The 22665-nt window shown below is 36.1% G+C and overlaps 1 protein-coding gene across 2 annotated transcripts in view; it reads right to left on the minus strand.

Moving 5' to 3' along the window:
• The window catches only part of SH3GL2 (SH3 domain containing GRB2 like 2, endophilin A1), a 204999-nt gene that overhangs the window by 117075 nt on the left and 65259 nt on the right, over positions 1–22665 (minus strand). The gene's annotated exons all lie outside the window — the stretch shown is intronic.

A 22665-nucleotide genomic window follows, 5' to 3' on the forward strand; every position in this document is an offset into this window, starting at 1 on the left:
AATGATTTTAAGAGTCACACTAAGCAAGATGAATATAAGGAGAAAAAAAAAGAGATCCTCCAGTCAAGGAACTTAAAGATGATTTCAATAAAGTGAACAAGATTCTACCATAGAGACACAGGGTACCCTATGGAGACCACAGACAGAAAGGTCAATAGTCATAGATCTGGGATGGCAGTAGGTAGTTGAGCTAGGGAAATCAAGAAAGGCATCCTAAAAGAACCAGAGAAAAGTCCTGAAAGCACAAGAATTAAAAGAGGCAGAAAGGTCAGTATGACAGACTAACTCAATCCTAAGTGAGGATGCATGAAACATCATGGTGCCTTTAGGGAACTGAAAGCAGTTTCAAATAGCTGCATTTTAAAGCATGTCTAGAGAAAGTCAAGACATCCAACTGGAGAAGCAGACAATAGTGAGATCACAGTAGGCTATCAGGTCATACCAAGGAGTTTAGACTTTATCCTGTTGGTGATCAAGCCTCATCCAAGTGTTTAAAGGGGAGCGACATAGGCAAACTGTGTTTCTGAAAGATTATGGTTACAGTATAGAAGATTCTTGAGATGGCTACATCCAGGTACAGACTGACCATTCAGGTCAAGATGAGAGACAATAAGGAGAAGATAAGAGAGAAATTCCTTGTGGGACATTTTAAGTTTGATTCATGAATGGAGAGTTAAGATGCCCAGAATATACTAAAAGATACAAGCCTGAATTCTCAAGCATAGGAATAAAGCTAAGAGTATACATTTGAAAGTCATCCAAATAAGTATAAGAATTAAAACTATGAGCATAGGGGCACCTGGGTAGCTCAGTGGTTGAGCATCTACCTTTCGCTCAGGGTGTGATCCTGGGGTCCTGGGATCAAGTCGTGCATCAGGCTCCCCTTCTGGAGCCTGCTTCTCCCTCTGCCTATGTCTCTAGCATTCTGTGCCTCTCATGAATAAATCTTTTAAAAATTAAAAAGAAAAACTAGAAGCATAGATGAAATCAATCAGAGAAAGCTTCTAGAGTAAAAAGAGGTATATCGGAGGTAGAATTAGAAGTGAAAGTTATTATAGAGTTTGATGAATGGAAGGCATATTACTCTTTGCATTATTTTATAAGAATAATCATTCCTTGCAAGCTGGTGCAGCCACTCTAGAAAACAGTATGGAGATTCCTCAAAAGGCAGCAAATAATAGTGCAATTGCTGGGTCATAGATAACTCTAAGTATTTACCTAAAAGATACAAATGTGATGATCTAAAGGGGAAACTGCACCCCAGTGTATTTATAGTAGCAATATCTACAATAGCCAAATTATCTAGAGTCCACATATCTATCAACAAATGAATGGATAAAAAAGATGTGGTGTGTGTGTGTGTACACACTATTCATCCATCAAAACGAACTAAATCTTGCCATTTGCAACAACATGGATGGGACTAGAGGGTATTATGCTAAGCAAAATAAGTCAATCAGAGAAAGACAATTATATGATCTCACTCATATGTGGAATTTAAGAAACAAACCAGAGGATCACAGGGGAAGAGAGTAAAAAATAAAACAAGATGAAATCAGAGAGGGAGACAAACCTTAAGAGAACCTTAATCATAGGAAACAAACGGAGGTTCTACTAAAGCTGTTTGGAAAGATAGAAAGAGATGGAGTACTTCCAAATTCGTTCTATGAGGCCAGCATCACCTTAATTCCAAAACCAGACAAAGACCCCACCAAAAAGGAGAATTACAGACCAATATCTCTGATGAACATGGATGCAAAAATTCTCAACAAGATACTAGCCAATAGGATCCAACAATACATTAAGAATATTATTCACTATGACCAAGTAGGATTTATTCCCGGGACACAAGGCTGGTTCAACACTCGTAAAACAATCAATGTGATTCATCATATCAGCAAGAGAAAAACCAAGAACCATATGATCCTCTCATTAGATGCAGAGAAAGCATTTGACAAAATACAGCATCCATTCCTGATCAAAACTCTTCAGAGTGTAGGGATAGAGGGAACATTCCTCAACATCTTAAAAGCCATCTATGAAAAGCCCACAGCAAATATCATTCTCAATGGGGAAGCACTGGGAGCCTTTCCCCTAAGATCAGGAACAAGACAGGGATGTCCACTCTCACCACTGCTATTCAACATAGTACTGGAAGTCCTAGCCTCAGCAATCAGACAACAAAAAGACATTAAAGGCATTCAAATTGGCAAAGAAGTCAAACTCTCCCTCTTCGCCGATGACATGATACTCTTCATAGAAAACCCAAAAGCCTCCACCCCAAGATTGCTAGAACTCATACAGCAATTTGGTAGCGTGGCAGGATACAAAATCAATGCCCAGAAATCAGTGGCATTGCTATACAGTAACAATGAGACTGAAGAAAGAGAAATTAAGGAGTCAATCCCATTTACAATTGCACCCAAAAACATAAGATACCTAGGAATAAACCTAACCAAAGAGGTAAAGGATCTATATCCTAAAAACTATAGAACACTTCTGAAAGAAATTGAGGAAGACACAAAGAGATGGAAAAATATTCCATGCTCATGGGTTGACAGAATTCATATTGTGAAAATGTCAATGTTACCCAGGGCAATTTACACGTTTAATGCAATCCCTATCAAAATACCATGGACGTTCTTCAGAGAGTTAGAACAAATTATTTTAAGATTTGTGTAGCATCAGAAAAGACCCCGAATAGCCAGGGGAATTTTAAAAAAGAAAACCATAGCTGGGGGCATCACAATGCCAGATTTCAGGTTGTACTACAAAGCTATGGTCATCAAGACAGTGTGGTACTGGCACAAAAACAGACACATAGATCAATGGAACAGAACAGAGAACCCAGAAGTGGACCCTGAACTTTATGGTAAACTAATATTCGATAAAGGAGGAAAGACTATCCATTGGAAGAAAGACAGTCTCTTCAATAAATGGTGCTGGGAAAATTGGACATCCACATGCAGAAGAATGAAACTAGACCACTCTCTTGCACCATACACAAACATAAACTCAAAATGGATGAAAGATCTAAATGTGAGACAAGATTCCATCAAAATCCTAGAGGAGAACACAGGCAACACCCTTTTTGAACTCAGCCACAGTAACTTCTTGCAAGATACATCCACAAAGGCAAAAGAAACAAAAGCAAAAATGAACTATTGGGACTTCATCAAGATAAGAAGCTTTTGCACAGCAAAGGATACAGTCAACAAAACTAAAAGACAACCTACAGAATGGGAGAAGATATTTGCAAATGACATATCAGATAAAGGGCTAGTTTCCAAGATCTATAAAGAACTTATTAAACTCAACACCAAAGAAAAAAACAATCCAATCATGAAATGGGCAAAAGACATGAAGAGAAATCTCACAGAGGAAGACACAGACATGGCCAACACGCACATGAGAAAATGCTCCGCATCACTTGCCATCAGGGAAATACAAATCAAAACCACAATGAGATACCACCTCACACCAGTGAGAATGGGGAAAATTAACAAGGCAGGAAACCACAAATGTTGGAGAGGATGTGGAGAAAGGGGAACCCTCCTGCACTGTTGGTGGGAATGTGAACTGGTGCAGCCACTCTGGAAAACTGTGTGGAGGTTCCTCAAAGAGTTAAAAATAGACCTGCCCTACCACCCAGCAATTGCACTGTTGGGGATTTACCCCAAAGATACAGATGCAATGAAATGCCGGGACACCTGCACCCCGATGTTTATAGCAGCAATGTCCACAATAGCCTAACTGTGGAAGGAGCCTCGGTGTCCTCGAAAGATGAATGGATAAAGAAGATGTGGTTTATGTATACAATGGAATATTACTCAGCCATTAGAAACGACAAATACCCACCATTTGCTTTGACATGGATGGAACTAGAGGTTATCATGCTGAGTGAAATAAGTCAATCAGAGAAGGACAAACATTACATGGTCTCATTCATTTGGGGAATATAAATAATAGTGAAAGGGAATAGAAGGGAAGGGAGAAGAAATTTGTGGGAAATATCAGGAAGGGAGACAGAACATAAAGACTCCTAACTCTGGGAAACGAACTATGGGTGGTGGAAGGGGAGGAAGGCGGGGGGTGGGGGTGACTGGGTGACAGGCACTGAGGGGGGCACTTGACGGGATGACCACTGGGTGTTATTCTGTATGTTGGCAAATTGAACACCAATAAAAAATAAATTTATTATTTAAAAAAAAGAAACAAATTGAGGGTTGCTAGAGGGAAGGGCATGGGGGGGATGGGGTAATTGGGTGATGGGCATTAAGAAGGGCATGCAGGGATCCCTGGGTGGCGCAGCGGTTTGGTGCCTGCCTTTGGCCCTGGGCGCGATCCTGGAGACCTGGGATCGAGTCCCACGTCGGGCTCCCGGTGCATGGAGCCTGCTTCTCCCTCTGCCTGTGTCTCTGCCTCTCTCTTTCTCTCTCTGTGTGACTATCATAAATAAATAAAAATTAAAAAAAAAAGAAGAAGGGCTTGTAATGAGCACTGGGTATTATATGAGACTGATGAATCACTGACCTCTATCTCTGAAACTAACAATACATTATATGTTAATTAATTGAATTTAATTTTTTTTAAAAAAGAATCATTATTCCTTAGGCCCTCTGTATTGGGGGAGGTAAAGGGAGAGAATCCAAGGCTCTGTTACAGCTCAATCACCTCCTAATGGGTCATCACTCAAGATTCCCACATTCCCTAAAACAAAGTTTGAAAACTAAATGCTTATGTAAGTCCAACTAATTTTCAAGATCCACAGACATGCCAGAGATTGTATCTAGGCTCCTTTTCTTGAAGATTTAGCCATCTTATTCACTAACCTGGCCATAATGAGCTCAAGTCAAATAGCTTAGAATTTAGTTGACTATAATGGCTGTTTTAGTTTCCATTCAATCAATTATTTACACTTCAGTCATCTTAACATTAGGCAAGTGGTACAAAGATCTGATATTATGCATTCAGTTGCTTGGAAACCAAGATTTCTCAGATTTTCCTTTTTTGTTCCCAATTTTAACTATTGATTGCCAAGCCAGAAATTTCTATGTATCACCTTAACAACTAAAATAAGCAAATTCTGCATTTTAAGTATCTTTAAATAACTATTTCACATACCAAAGTAAATTTAGGGCAAAATAAAACATCAGGTTGCAGAGGTCAGTTTTCACATTAGGTCTCTTGTGACAGCTAAACACTCTGACATTAGTCAGTGGGTAGCCCAGTTAATTCAACACTGGCCTAAATGGGATTAAATGAACTGGCATAGTTTCTTTGCAGTCAAAGTATGGGTACTATCATCGATGAAGTAACACAGTTGTAATGAGGCAAGATAAATACCTCAAGAACAGTGTTTTAGCCAAAGGTCTTGTTATCTCAAGGCAACCAAGACATCATTAATAGTTGTAAAGGTCACTAATAAGTTTGTGAAATTAAATTTCAGCTCTAACTTTCCATTCTACTACAGTAAAAGTCGATTATGTGCAGAAAGAGGCACAGAACTGCCAGGGTTATTCAAAGCATCCTGAAGTCAAAGGCTTTTATTTTTAAAATGCAAGATCTCAGAAAATATATTTAACTTATCTTACGAAATTCCTCAGTATGTAAAATAGAAACCCTTGCACTGGCAAATGTAGTTGAAAGCCAAGACGTCTGATGAATAAATGAATGATTCAATAAATGAATGACTTAAAATTAGACTATACAATCTCTTTCTAGTACCAAGATTTAAAGATCTTTAGGATAACTTGTCTCTTTAGTAGTACAGAAATGATGATGTCTGTCCTATATTACTGGCCAAATAGTGTCAATAATAAGATCTAACGACTTCCCTGAGATACTCCATAAGCTATTCCATCAGTATAGACTAGTGGTCCTCAGTGTGGGAACCCAGACAAAAAGCATAAGCATTTTGGGATTGCAGAAACCCCAACTGTAGAAATGCAAATAATCTGGCCTCAACCCAGATCTAATGAATCAGAATCTCTGTTTTTTTTTTTCTTTTTTTCTTTAAGATTTTTTTATTAGAGAGAGAGAGAACACATGAGCATGAGCAAGGTAGGGGCAGAGGAAGAGGGAGAAACTGACTCTTTGCTGAGCAGGGAGCCCAATAAAGGACTTCATCACGGAACAGGGGATCATGACCTGAGCCAAAGGTAGGCACTTAATGGACTGAGCCACCCAGGTCCCCCCAGTCTGTTTTAACAAGTCCTCCAGGTGATGCTGATGCCCACTAAAGTTTGATAAGCACAGATATATATAAAAGTCCCATTGCTTTGAGTAGGTAAGAGAGGAATAAAATATGATTCCATAACTCATTTTTCAACTTAAATTGGAACAAAGAGTTGAAGTTGATGGAACAGAGGAAGGACCATCTGATGGCCGATTTGCATTTCAATAAATTAAACAAAAACATGCCAATGACATGACAGAATTGTTTCCCTCCATCCATCCTAGAAAAACACTAAAAAAGAGAAGTTACCATGGGGTATTAGCTAAAGTTGTGAAGAAAGGCCCTCTCACACTTTGTTGGTAGAAATGAAAACTGCTTCAGTCCTTATGGAGGGGAATTTGACAAAATCTAACAAAATTACATATATGTTCACCTTTTGTCCTTGTAATGTCACTTCTAAGAATCTACCGTAACTATACATCTCTAACATTATGAAAATATATATGCATTAGATTATCTACTGCAGCACTGTTTGATTGTGAAATATCAGAAACAACTTAAATATCAACATTAGAAAACCAGCTGAATAAACTATGTAGTATCCAGGCAAAGGATACTATATTACTATAAGAAGAATGAGGATAATCTCTATGGAACCAATATGTAATGACAATAGAATATATGGTTAAGTGAAAAAAGAAAAGTTAAAAAATATATAATGTATGTTACCTTTTGTTCATGAAAAAATGGGAGAGGAAAATATACCTGTACCTAAATAGTTTTGCAAAAGAAATAAGAGAAGGATAAACCAGAAACTAAAGCCAGTTACCTATAAGTACTAGAAACTAGGGTGGGAACAGTGTGAAAAGAATCGGAGTTGCAACATTTCTGAGTTCATCTTTCACTTTTGAATCCGTATTAATGTTTTATATATACAAATAAATAGAAGCAACAAGCATGAATAGAAGGATCCTAAAATGGGATACAACAGACACATGAACCAACTGTATGTCACATAAAGGACACAGTCACACTGAAGAAAGAAGGAACTAGTCCACATATCTTTTGAATGCACTAATTTGACTATATAGCCTCAGTCTGAAGACAAAATGAACCATAAACAAATATAGAATTCTAGTGATTAGGTTTCTTTTTCACAGTATTATAGATTAGAAATTCTAAAACTGTTTTTTTGGATTGAGCAAATAGGTATACTGAGAATAACGGAAGCCAGGATTTTCACAGATGGTAAAATGAGTTACAAATATGAAAAGGAGGAATGCTAGAATGAACTCTGTGGTACTGGACTGAAATTGAAAATATCAGTGTGAATTCATGGTTTCTAATGGATGGAAGGATAGATAGATGTATACACATCTATTTATCACAATGTATGTATGTATATGTATGTGTGTATATATATTCATATATACATGTCTATATATACATATGTATATACATATATATACACATACATATATATATACACACATACACGCGTGTGTGTGTATATATATACATTTTATCTTTTTTCCTTTCTTCCTAGCTTTGACCTCCAAGAATGCCTAAAAGTTATGACACTCAGGGTAGCAATGAGCACACCTAGCAACAATATCTAAATACCATTCTCCACTAAAAGGACCCTTTTTTGGTTCCTTGGTGACCCGGATGACTCCAGTAGAGAAAGTACAAAAATTATGGACCATTATATTGTGCCTGAAAGCAAGTAAATGCACAATTTATGATGGGGACAACTGCAAAAAGCTAAGGAGCCAGCTTGAAGGAGTATACATTGACCAAATCTAGGACAATGTGAACATCAAAACAAATACTGGTAGTAACAGTTTATAAATCACTGAATAAATCCATAACAAATGTAAAAGAATGAGGAAATAAATGAGCAAATATTAAAATACAATACAAAGAAACAGACAAATCTTAGTTAAGATAGATTCTATGAAATAATTTGCCTGTACCCTTCAAAAATATCAAGGTTATAAAATTAACAAGAATAAGGAATGGTTCTAAATTGAAAGAAATCAGAGACATGAAAGCTAAATACTATCCATACAAATGGGAGCTCAGACCCAGGATGGGGGGAAATGCTATGAAAAGTCATTACCGGGATAATTGACAAAATTTAAAATCAGACTGTGGACTGAACATAAAATGTATTGATTTTTATCACTATAGTGAGATTATGTAAGAAAGATGTCCTTGTTTTTAGGAAATATATATTGAGATATTTAAGGATTAGTCTATAACTTGAATAGTTCAGAAAACAATAGTATATAAGAGAGAAAGAACCAGTGATAAAACCAATGGAGCAAATAGTTAAATTCTGGCAAATCTGGGTAATGTATATACATGGGAGGTTTTATGCTACTCATGGTAATTTTCTGTAAGTTTGACACATTTCAAGATAAAAAAAAGTCACTGTAAATTATCAATTTGTTTAACAGATAATCAAAGCAAAGAAATATAAATTTTTTTAAGCAAAGAAAATCGTCTTTAATCTCCTTCTGTGTTTTGAATAAATCTCTCCCTGGAATGTCACATTTTCCAGGAGAGTTGAAGTAGGGAAAAGGAGGAGGATTAGGAGCAAAGATTATATGTGGAAGTAGTTGGAAAATATTTCCTAACTTTCAAAAAAAATACTTCTGAATTTTCTATACAATCATACAATCAATGTCACTTTCCCTTTGTGACATGAGTTTGTATCTCATAAAGTTGATATTAATATTATCATATACAATGCATCCAAACGCAGAACTTTGCCTTTTTCAAAACTCTTGACAATCTCACAACCATGAGTTCAAGCACATTATAATTTTCATCTATAAAGAGCAACAAACTAAAGCAAAGACATACAGAGTTGTACATGCATCTCAGAGTAACACAAAGCAAGCCAAGAACTGAAAATTCCCGAAGCCTGATCCAATTTCCACATCACAATTGCCTTGATTTGATTTTGTTTTTCATCAACACATTTCTGGATACCACATATAGTAAGAGAAATAGTAACAGGAAGCCCACTTTGCTAACATATTCATGGGAATTCAAAACCCAAAGGAGATTAGAAAAACAATTCCAATGTTTTAATCAGAGATCTAAGCCTAATAACACTCCGACAGCTGTTCGTTCCTTTAGCTGCTAGCAAATTCATTGGGTCATACTCAATGAAAGGTTTTGAGGATAAATACAGTAAAGCTAAAACCAAAGACTATTTCCAAAGGACAAATAGAGTTTTAAAAAATGACATTTCTCGGTTTCAGTAATTTTCCTTCTCAGCATTCTTTCATTTAATACTGTCACTGGTGGGGACAACTAAGACATGGTGATTGGAGGAGTATCTCTCTCCACACCTGGAAAAAAAACGTTCAGTTCACTAATGAAATGGCAAGTCTTTAATTCATGCTATCCCAATAGTTGCTCTGGTTCTATAATAAAGGTCTGTTTTTGCTTTAGATAGTTTGCTGTTGTTTTTCATTTTTCAAACCAAGTTCAGTCACTGGCAGCAACTTCACTTTAATTATGGCTCTATTAACAAGTCTGCAGTGCTGAGGTATGCATTAAATTATGCCACAGTAGATGTATGCCAGCCTTCATATCTCTAGGATGAATCATTCCCCAGAACCATTAATAAGAATTAACAAGTAACTATGAAACATTGGACAACAATCACAAAACAACAGCAAACCTGTATTTCAAACCTCTGAGTGGTTATGTTTTTTGATACCAGAATAAATTCCTACTTATTTTGATTCACAAACTTTGCTAGAAGCTAGACTCATCTTTTGTAAAATGAATCAGAGTATGTATGTTAAAATTTAAGTCTAACAGAAATAAAACATATAATCCAAACAAGTGGAAGGAAAATAATGAAAAAGAAATTTAATCCATACAATTAGAGGGAAAGCAAAAACAACAACAAACAAAAAACAAACAAAAAGCATTAATACAAAGTAAAAAAAAAAAAAGGTAGATTGATAATGGGGAAGAAAAACCTATAGGGGAAATAAATCTCAACATAAAACTCATCACAGTCAATGTAACTGTTCTATATAAAAATGACTAGTTAAATATCAATACTCAGGGGATCCCTGGGTGGCTCAGCAGTTTAGCACCTGCCTTCGGCCCAGGGCGTGATCCTGGAGTCCCGGGTGTGAGTCCCACATCAGGTTCCCTGCATGGAGCCTGCTTCTCCCTCTGCCTGTGTCTCTACGTCTGTCTCTCTCTGTCTCATGAATAAATAAATAATATCTTTAAAAAAAAAAAAAGAAAAGTGTTTTCTCCTGTAAGTGGCCACTCATCTGAAGAAACAGAAGCAGATACTCTAGACTAGGGTTTTTAATCAATGATTTATTAATAACTGTCAAAAGGGAAGCATCTTAATTAATGTTAGTTAAATCAACGTTCTGCAGCCAATACAGAATATGATCTGAATACCAGAATGTGGTATTTCCAAACAATTCAATGTGAATCAATACCGAGCACTGGCTCACTCTCAGGCCTCTATCATTAGTTAATTCAATTCTGGAAGCTTATTTATAAGAGCCATCCAAAAACACACTATTTTATTAAGCCATTAAAACTGCATGGAATCTTCATGTCAATAGCACTGTAAAATGAATATGCTAAAAATCTTCCAACAGAATCACAGAAAGGTAGGGTTAACCTCCTCTGCTACAAGAATAATAATTAAAATAGTGACCAATTTTTCTGTGTGCTAGCCACTGTTATAAGGGCTCTACACAGTTTAATTCATTTAATCCTTACAGATATCCTATGTCAGAGAAACTATTTTCATGCCTATTTACACATGATAAACCTAGCTCATTGAGGTATTAAGTAGCCAAAAGTTAGAGAGTCTGCATAACTTCCTTCCTGCAGTAAAATACCTGCAGGTATTTTACTTCTATCCCTAATTCACAGAAGGAGAAATGGAGAGGTATCTTACCTAACAGCATAAGTAATTACAGGGGCTAACATCAGAATCCAAGTCATCCACAACAGCCTGCCCCTTGGGTTTACAACCACCTCCTGTCAAGACCAAAGATCTCATCTCTACATGGTGTGACACAGGAGTGATGAGAGGGCCACCTACCTCCAAAATCTTGCTCTTTTCCTGCCCCAAATTTTATACCTGGTCATTGTACAGCTTTGCCACAGCATTTACTACAGTATATATTTTTTTCAAAGATATTATTTATTTATTCATGAGAGACACACAGAGAGAGGCAGAGACATAGGCAGAAGGAGAAGCCAGCTCCATGCAGGGAGCCTGATGTGGGACTCGATCCGGGATCCCGGGATCACACCCTTGGCTGAAGGCAGACTCAACTGCTGAGCCACTACAGTATATTAAAATGGCCTATCCATGTATGTCTATCTCCTACTAGACAAGAAGCTCCTGGAAGGCAGGATTATGTGTAATCCTTCACCTAACACACTAAATCTCAACATCAAGTCCCTAGCAACTAGCAGGTGCTTAAAAAAAATAGTTGAACTTAAATACTAATTTAGTGTGCATAAGTTTATTCATGATCATTTCCTAGGAATAGTCACATTTTGTTTATAATTTAAGAATTTTCATACATTTGTGATATCACAGAGTACATTTGTTAACCTATACTTCAAGTAGTTAGGTACCAGTGAATGATTTTTTTAATGAAATCATTAAATGAAATTCGCTTTTCAATTCTTACTATTATTTTTTAAGTTATTTTACCTTTTAATACACTTTTTATAACCTAAATTGTGTACTATTTAAATTGCCAGGTAATCACAAACATATTTTATGCAAATGAGAAAACATCCATTGAAAAGCTTTTTTGATAAGCATAAAAGATGTTCAAACATGTTCCCCAAGAGATCTGAATATAATTTAAACAGCTACCCCTAGCAATTATTTATTCTTTGCATGCCTAAAAGTATGAACAGAATTAAAAGATAACAATCATAGGCATTTATTATTGAGAACCTGTGGTATTGCAAAATACAACACAAATTTTTCACCAGGGATCTGTGGGTGGCTCAGCGGTTTGGCGCCTGCCTTTGTACCAGGGCGCGATCCTGGAGTCCCGGGATCGAGTCCCACGTCGGGCTCCTGGCATGGAGCCTGCTTCTCCCTCCTCCTATGTCTTTGCCTCTCTCTCTCTCTCTGTCTATCATGAATAAATAAATAAATAAATCTTTATAAAAATTTTTTTTCACCAATGTACCATAGGCAAGGCTATACATATTTATGATCTACAAAGCAATGGCACAAAATTGTTTTTCTAAATTATGGAATTCCCAATATCTGGATCTAGACAAATAATACAACTTTCAACAAACTGGCTCTTTTTTATAAGACCAGTCATTCTACTGACTTCATGCTACTAATCAGTTAGCTAATCTGAAAAATATTACATTAAAGAATATTAAAACTTCCCCTATTTATGGGTAACTTTCATAGTGCAAATCTGTCCATCAAAATATTTAAAATTAAAAACATCCCAATAGAAGTGATCAATGAAATAATATTGTACACAGATCTACCAACACAATTTAGGTAGAAAATAATTAAATTTAGTATTGCCTAAGTAACAAATAAGTAATTATTAGAAAACTAATCTAAAAACTAAATTCTAAACTAGTCTAGCTCTTTCACCCCCTAAAAATGAAACTCTGCCTCTCAATAAAGTAGCCACCAAATCATTTTGCTTAAATAGCCTTGCGGGAATGAAGAAAGTATGGCTTTGCATCCTTGCATACATTTCTTCTCCAGCCCCTCATCCCACTTTTTCATTTGAACTCCTCAAATTTTCTTTATCAAATATCATCAGGTTGAGCTTTTAGCATGTATTCTATACTTGAATAAAAATCCCAGCAATTTTGATATCAGTTCACACTGCAGTACCAGCAAGTACCAACATCTCTGAAAAGCAAACTAGATTAATGACCATAAAAGTCATGTGACTGAAGCTTCTGGGTGGGGCACGAGAATTCTTAATCCAAACGACAGGAGTTTTAAACTTATCTTTGAGGGATTTTCAACTTTTTTTTTTATCAGAGGCTAGAATGTGATCACAAATTTTTTCTAGCCCATCTTCACCCCTCAAATTATGATATAATTATGATATACTTCACACTAAGAACAAATCACCATCAAATTAGCATCATTAGAGCTCCTTTCCTTTGTACTGAGCAGTTCTTTGGTCCATGAAATTAAAGCTAATGTTACGCCAAAGCCATGATAAAGTTTAAAGTATTGTTATAGAGGTATTTTTACTGCTTTTGAAATTAAGCTTAGCTTATAACTAACAATATCTGCAGACACACCAAACCAATTTAAAATTTTATATATTGAATATGGACACTCTTAGCCCTAGTCAGAACATGTATATATATTTTTTATGTAGCGCTTAAGCCAAAAACTTTATCAGAATAAAAGCCTATTACTGAAGCCAGGACATAGAAATGATAAAAGAAAGAGCATATTTATACTACCCATACTTTACTCCCAAAAGGGTTTCAGGGCACTAAAACAAAGAACTGAAGAGATGAACCACTTCAAATCTAATCCCAAATGAAAATATGCCAGGTTGGACTTTTTTAACAGTACTTTCCTTCAGGTCATAAAATGCAGATCTCTGAGCAGAGCAACTCTGGAGCCTCTTTACCCTCTTCTTGGGATGGAGCAGGTGAGAACTGGCTTAAGTCAAGCACTCAGGGGTAGTGACCCTCAGATCTTCAGGTTCAGACCACCTGGTTCAGTTATGTTCCATGTGCTCAAAAGCTGTGCATGAGGCCAGAAGGCTAGGGGAGGTAGATCCGACTATGAACCAGCAACTAGGTCAGTTGAGGTGAAAAATAAAGAAAAAATGCTTCAACCAGTATTTGAAAACATCTCATTTCTCCTCACTTTGGCAGTATATATAAAAAAAATTTAATTTTTAAGTGGTATGTTTAAATAAACACTACTGGGAGTCTTTTATGGTTTTAGGTAATTAAGATACAATTTAAAGCAAATTTCTTTTTGAAAATTACCTATTCAGACTCAACCTACAGGGTATGTAAATCAATCCATCATATAATACATATATTGAAATGCCGAGTCATGCCATTGTGTGTTATATTAGACTGAGTCCGTATCACTACTTCTCAAGCTGCAAGATCAGAGAGGCATATCCAGAGAGGTCATAAAACACCCAATGTCCCTATAGGAGAGGGGGGCTAGGAGAGAGAGGGGGAAGAAAGCCTGTATGTGTGCTTCTTGCTGTCATCCTTCTATACCTATTGGAGAAAGGAAGTTCTTATGAATTCTGAAAGACAGTGAAAAACATCATCTAGATGCTTATTTTACAAGAACTTATAGTCTTCTGACCTATAAGATTGTGATTTTTCTTTTATCCTTTATAGCTTTCCATGCATGGAACCTGGCTTAAAGCCTCACAGGTTCCAAAGCACTTCCAGAGAAAAAGGATAGTGCATGCTGATCCAATTCCTCTTTTTTACCTCCCTCTTCTAAGGGGTTTTTCATAGAAAGGCAAAAAACTGTGTCATCTATGAACATGTGCAGAGCACTGACCCATAGCTTCTTCCAGGACCTAATAAATCTCACTGCAGAACTCCTACCACATCCTGCAGGAGCAGCATGTCTTTGTCATTAAAAGTAACAATTTTGATGGCGAATGTCCACGTTACCACATGCAATTATTTTTTTTTACTGCTTTATTTTTCTCTACTTATTATAGACTCAAAGTACCTTTATGAGAGAGAATTATACTTTTATCCCAAAACAATGTGTTCTCATACTCCTCGGCATCCATTTCTTGTTCATGCTAGCTACTGGTTAGTGTGGTCAGTGGTGATTAAACTCGTGTTTACCTACAGCTTTATTTTCAAAAATTTTCCCCAAAAGTTTTATTTTTTTCTTGTGAGATTACTAGACATTATGTATACTACTTTCATCATTAAATACTATTCATTCTGAATGCTAATATTTTGGATTAGATTTACAGACAGGCTACTGGCTCAGGGACAGAACTCACTTATAAATAAATTAAAAGCTTCCAAAACCTCCACTGTCTAGCCAAAAGGCAAAGTTCACATCTACTGCTACATTTTCAGTTACTGCTTATCTACTTATTTGGATAACAAAGCTTCACTGAACACAGAAAACACACTAAAAAAAACTCCTCATTTACTCTTGGAGTGAAGTTCTTTAGGAGAAGCAGCCCAGAAACCCACAAGAGAAATACATTACAATCACCATAGTAAAGAGAGATTATGAATGATATATGAACAAAGACACAGAGAAAGGACAATTAATTCTTTAGCAGGGCAGTAAGGGTTGGAGGTTGGCAGAAAGGAGCAGCCAGAGAAGTATTAGTTGTTCCAGCCTGGTTTTCTTCTGAGCAAAGGATTCTCATTTGAGTCTGGATTTCTTGCCATCCCACAGCCTGTGGGCTCTCTCCTTGGCTTGACACTTTCTAGCAACTAGTTGCTAATTAGAGTCAAGGAAAAGTCAAAGCTTAAAAGGCAGAATGAATAATGACAGAAGCCTGGCTATGTAAACAAATGGCACAACTACTTTTTTCAGAGTTATAAAAAAAATCTTCTTAGTCACTTATTTTGTTATAAAGTTGATGTGTTCCACCTACTTGGAGCTGGGTTATCATTTTACACCCCATGTCAGCCTCATGTGAAGGTGGCCCATGAATGTTTACCAAGGAATTATCTGTTCTTTGCTTTTATAGGACTAATCCAATTCACTGCTCTCAAATTGAACGACTTTCACCCTTCAGGTTTCCTTGTAAAAGTTAAGTTCCTCTGAGCAACAAATCATTTGAACATATTGGTCTTTCCTTACCCCATCCCACGCATACACAGTGTATGAATCATCTCCAGCACTACGACTTTTGCATGTTTCTCTTTTCAAGAGTATCTAAAGTTGGTGATTCTCCTTCAGATTCTGCTTCCAAGTATTCTATTTAGCACCTTCAGCCAGTTATTCTCTCTAGGTCTATTTGTAAAATGGGAGTGGTAGCTACTTACCTCAGAGGACTTCTGTTGGAATTAAACAAGAATATTGTGGGATAGTGTCTTTACCACACAGAAAGAATTCAATTAGCAAAAATTCTTTCCTTTTCCTCCTACTGGACAAACCTAACTCCATACAAGTTTTCCCATAAAGTCACACAACTCCTGCTTCAAAGAGGGTCTTAATTTTTCACTTAGACAAAGGCTAAGTAGTTTTCTAAGTTGTCAGTGAAAAACCTTAATAAGAAAACACTGTGTCCCTCTAATTTTTCCCACTCAGTTCCCCTCCTTTCCTTATAATCCCTTCTTTCACTATTTCTTCTATTCCCCATAGGAGTGAAACCATATGATGATTGTCCTTACCTTGAGAGACTCCTAACTCTGAGACACAAAAGGTTGTGGAAGGGAAGGTGGGCTGACAGGCACTGAGGAGGGCACTTGATGTGATGAACTCTGGGTGTTACACTATATGTTGGCAAGTCGAACTTCAATAAAAACAAATGTAAAAAAAGAGAAAATACTTGTGTTTTCACAGCAGCACACCCTGAGACTCTATTGGATTCTACTAGCTGATATCATCTATAGATTTTCTAAACCTTTGTTCACTGGCCTGGAATTATCTTTTCTTGTGTTTTCTTCCCTTTTTTTTTTTTTCCATCAAAGTTTTCTAGTTCCAGGGTAGACATCATTACTAAGGCAGGTAATAATTCCAGAGGAACTAAAAATGAGTTCAGAGAAAATTATAAGGCATCTGAGGAACATAAGCACTGTGACTGAAAGACAAAAGCCCAAGCAATCAATATAGTATCTGAGAAAACCAAGTCAAGGAACTCTCCAGATGACACCTAGAAGGGAGGAAGAATAGAAAGAATCAGATACAAGATAAGAGATTTAGAGGCTAGAGGTAGAAGTTTAGGAGTCCCAGAAGAATACAGAACAGTGAACAAAAAAATTACTAAAAAAATAACAGTCAAGAGTTTCCAAGAACTAGGGTTAAAAATAAGACTTGGGACCAAAAAAGTTGCATTGGAAGGTAGAAAAGAAGAAAATGGTGCCCGAAAGCAAGTAAGGAAGAAAACAGGCATGAAAAAGAGGAAACACAAAATAAAATGACAAAAACAAGACTGACAGAAATGTAACTATAATAAAAAGTAAACTGATAAAACTGAATATCAAAAGACAGACTCTCAGATTGGACTTTTTAAAAATCATTACTCAGTCAACATTAAGATATGCAAAATATATGTTAGAGAAGCATAAAATGAAAGAAAACCAGTACAGCAATTTTACTCTCAGATAAGATAGAATTTAAAGCCAATAACATTATAAGGGACAAAGAAGAGAACATATCTACTTATCAATGGACTGGTACATTGGCTTTTCATTGGCTAATTTAATATGCGCCCTTGTAGAAGCAAAATAGATCTAAATAAATGATTGAAGGATACATAAGATATTAACACACCCCTCTCAGAAATGATAGAAAAAAATGTAAATATATCAATTAATATTACTCATGTAATACTCGTAGTACTTGATCATTCTCAGACCACAATGGAATCTTCAAAAAATTACCCAAAGAAACATCAAATTACATTCTTACCTCAACAGAATAAAGGTAGAAATAAATAATAAAGGATAACTAGAAGATATCTCACATATTGAAAATGTAACACATTGGAAAAAGAATAATGAATAAGAACTTACGATTTCAGGAGGATAAATTAAAGGCAACTAAAAATCTTTAGGGCATAACAAGGGAAGAATCCATGACAAAACTTATGCACTGAAAACAATAGGAAATTCTGAGCTTTACATGCCTTTAATAATAATAATAATAATAAAAAATAATAAAGATTAAAAGAGAAGCCAGTGTCCTCATTAAGCAGAACAAAACTAAGATAATAAAGCCAGAAAGGAAAAGACAGGGAATCAAGATATGAGCAGAAATCAATGAAGTGGAAAAAACAGAGCTGACTAGTAAATTACCAAATAGTGTTAAAAGTGTAAAAATTTAGAATTGTCTCAGGCAGGACTGATAAGAGAGAGGGAGAAGGCAAAGAAATGGCAAAGATCCCTGCCTCACACCATAAGAAAAGGCAAAATTTAGGTGAAGACAGAATAAAATGAAGAAAATTACTACTGAACCGCTGAGTCAGGGAACAGAGAGAAGACTTTAAAACAACTAATATCAATATTTAAGATGAGAAAATATAGGAAATATGAAAATGACACCATTAAGGTGTTGAGAAATCATCAGGTTAAAACTTTTTTACCCAGCAAAAAATATTTTGTGAAATAAAGACCTCTTTATTTTTTTTTTTTTATTATTATTTTTTTTTATTTATGATAGTCACAGAGAGAGAGAGAGAGGCAGAGACACAGGCAGAGGGAGAAGCAGGCTCCATGAACCGGGAGCCTGACGTGGGACTCGATCCCGGGTCTCCAGGATCGCGCCCTGGGCCAAAGGCAGGCGCCAAACCACTGCGCCACCCAGGGATCCCTAAAGACCTCTTTAGAGACAAAAGCCAAAAGAATGTATCACCCATGGACCACTGAAAATAAACAAAGGGGAATAAATAACAAGGTAATGAAGAACTAATGTCAGAGCTCTGTAAAATTGTCAGGTATAAACCCAACATATATAAATCAATAGTATTCTATACTGCAATCATCAATTTGAAAACAAGAAAACTGTGTACTAATTATAAAAGCAACAAAGATAATATATCTAGCAATTAACCTAACACAGGTTGTGCAAAACTCTCAAAAAAAAAAAAAAAAACCTCTATAGGACATATAAAAGTCTGAATAAATGGGAGAGGAAAGATGCTCATGGGAAGGGGCAAGGTGACATTTTAACGACGTCAAGTTTGTCTAAAATTAATTTATGACATCAGTGCACTTATAAAATCCTAGCAGGAGTCTGAGCTTTGACAAACTAATTCTTAAAATACATATGACAGAAATAAAGAAAATTAATAGCTAAGAAATTTGAGGGGGAGAAAACAAAGCAAAAGCCATTAAAATTAGTTATGTCACAGAAAGTAAGAACAATAAAAAACTATGAAAAGAAGCAAAGTCAAGAAACAATACACATTCTGTCTTTTTCTCTCATTCTCTCACACACAGACACACAAATAGAAGAAAGAGGAGAATCCGAGAAAAGGTCTGGGGTCAGTGACAGGGTGTCATAATTCAGGTCTGGGAGATTTCTTATGGTTCTTTTTGTCTGTCTATGTATGAGAGACACAGAGAGAGAGAGGCAGACAGAGGGAAAAGCAGGCTCCTCGCTGGGAGCCCAGTGCAGGACTCAATCCGGGACCTCATGACTACACCCTGAGCTGAAGGCAGACGCTCAACCGCTGAGCCACCCAGGCATTCTGATTTCTTATGGTTCTATAATTAGGACATCAGGGTAACCTGACCAGTAAAGGGGAGGAAACTGAATTCCATAAAACAAGAATCACACCTATGCAATAGAGCAAAGGCTCTAAAGGCTTTAAAACAAAGAATTATCATGAGCAATCTCATGTGTTAATATATTCCAAATAGGACCAGATATCTGGTCAGGTCTGCTTTATCCTTTATATTAACACTTACCGAGGATTTTACAAAAATATGTCTCAGTTAGTTGACCATGAAAAGATCAAGTAGGTATCACCTCAAATACCTTTCAACCTATCTATATGAGCATGAGCAAGGTTTGAGAACAAACAGGCTAGTTTTCATGTTCTTTTGTGTACTTTAAATTGTTAATAAGAATGTCATTTACTTCTAAGTAATCACGTTTTACCTATTTTATACCAATACACATGTGCAATATTTTATTTGGATTGTTATTTATAATAGATACCGAAAATCTAATGAAAATAACATCATTCAACGTGTTTTTAAAGTTCTTTTTTTTTTCCACAGAGAGAGAGAGAGAGAGAGAGAGAGAGAGAGGCAGAGACACAGGCAGAGGGAGAAGCAGGCTCCATGCACCGGGAGCCCGATGTGGGATTCGATCCCGAGTCTCCAGGATTGCGCCCTGGGCCAAAGGCAGGCGCCAAACCACTGCACCACCCAGGGATCCCCTGTTTTTAAAGTTCTAAGAGCTGTTTTGAAGTCAATTTTACCTACTCAAAGGAAGATGCTGCTGTCAATATATTAGAGATGTATGGGAACTAAATAAAAACTAATGGATGTGACGGCTTTTCTTTTAGATTAACTTAAAGTAGGAGTCATTCTACATGTTTTTCTAGGTGGAACACTGGATATATTAAATGCAATTTTGGTTCAAACCTGTCAAAACTGTGAACTATGATCCTCCTTCCCCATTTCTCTGTTACAAGAGATGTATAACAAATTGGTTTGAAATCTTTATCTGCTCAGAATTCCAGCACAGTAGAAAAAAATACCTCAATTTTTCCTAAAAAAAAACAGCATTACACATTTTAATTGAAAATATTCATTATTTTCCTTATGCTTAACATGATGCCTTATATGTGATTTTATTAAAAGAAAACTTTGTGTTGCCTCATTTCAGCTAAGTCTTAATGAGCCAAACTCACTTATGTAAGTTCCATAGACACATAGAAAACTAATTTACTTTTCATTTGAAGTAGAAAAAAATGAGTTTTATGGCATTCCCTAGTGCCTTTTTAAATATCACACATTTGGAAACTAAAAAATAAGTATCACACATTTGGTAACTCAGAGATTTAGCTTTATCATACAACTATTACTTATTGTTTTATTTAAATCATGCTAAAAATAGAGACCTTCTGACTAAGTCAGAATGCAGTATTTGTGAGGTAAAGGGAATTGTTAAATTCAAAATATGGTTGCAACCCTGCCTTTTAAAATGTATACTACAGAACACTATAATGAATGTTTGAGTTGAGAGAAAAAAAAGCATAAAAGCCCACACTGACAGATCTATTTTTAAACATGCACATTCATACCATACAACACAGGAAACACAATTACATTCAGACTAAAATAAAATCTTTGATGATTTTTGTACCTAGATTTTTGTACCTAGATTTCATTGTAATAACTGAAAAAAGTTGATTGATGATGTGATGAACAGTTCACAATACTTTGCTTCTGCGTCCTCATTTGTAACCTACTTTGTCACCTCTTTCTAGGAGTTATCATCATCTCAACCTGAATGAAACCCAACTGTCACAGGAGAAACTTTGTTTGAACATAATGAATATACCAAAAGACAGACTTGAGACAAGATCTGAGATCCATCAACACAATAGTTTAGAACCCTAAGAAGCTACTTGAAAGAAGCCAACGGTTCATTTTCAGAGCAATTTGGATTTTATCAAGACGTTATCATAGTACATTTTGGAAAATGAATGTATAACACCAACAAGAAAATAGTCCAAGGGAATTCTCCTTCTCAAGACTCTAAATAATTAATTTACCAATGCTAAGAAATATTGTGTATTTCTGAGCAAGTTAAATAAGCATACTACCCTTCCTAAAGAAGGATAAAGGCAAACTTTAGATTACCTTTGCTATCCAGCTTCCTACTCTTACTCTGTACCTTAATGGAGCTACACTGAATACTTGGATAGTCCTCAACCCCACTTCACTACCTTTGTTTATGCATTCCCCTAATTTTGATCATGTGTTCCTTCTCCCAAGCACTTATGTCCATATGTAAAAACCTTGTTAATTTTCAAGATCCAATTTAAAGGATGCCTCTTTGCCTACATGACACAATGAGTACTAAGTGCTTATATATGTTATCTATTTTAATCTTTACAATTCCATCCCAATGATAGCTGCTAACAAGTACTTATACATGATACCAAGTGTTCTAGTATTTACTAAACTCTTGCAACAAGCTAGTTTGTTAGCTATCATTGGGATAGCCCCATCCTACAGATGAGGAAGGTGAGACTATGGATATTAATTGTGGGAGTTAAGAACACCAGTTCCATGCTCTGAATTGAATATCAGTTCCACCATTTGCAGCACTGTCCTCCAATGATAAAGTGGTGTGTGTGTGTGTATGTGTGTAACTAAAAAGAGCTCTTTCAAGAGCTGTCATAAACACTAAACGAAATCACCCACATAAAGCATTTAGCATAGCATCTGGCATACAATGAGAATTTGCTGAGTATTAGTTTTATTCATTTTAGTCTTTCCCCACAATATCTAACTTAGCGTTTTGCACGCTGGAGAAACAATAATACATTAGTGATTAGTGATTAGAAAATATTACTTCTTTTCTCAAAATAAATTTGTGTCACAAGTCAATTTAGAAAAGCAGCCTGTGCCCTGTTAACTTCAGATCATTAGAAAACAGGAATCTGAATTCAAAGTGTTTACAGATGGACCTCACAAACACATCTTTCCTCCCATCAGCCACCATAAGCAGTACGCATTCCAGGAGCAGTGGGGAGATGGCGACTGAGCTTAATCTCAGAGGGACTGGAAAAGCTCTTTACTTA

This window comes from Vulpes lagopus, chromosome 7 (assembly GCF_018345385.1).
Source record: "Vulpes lagopus strain Blue_001 chromosome 7, ASM1834538v1, whole genome shotgun sequence".
NCBI lineage: Eukaryota > Metazoa > Chordata > Mammalia > Carnivora > Canidae > Vulpes > Vulpes lagopus.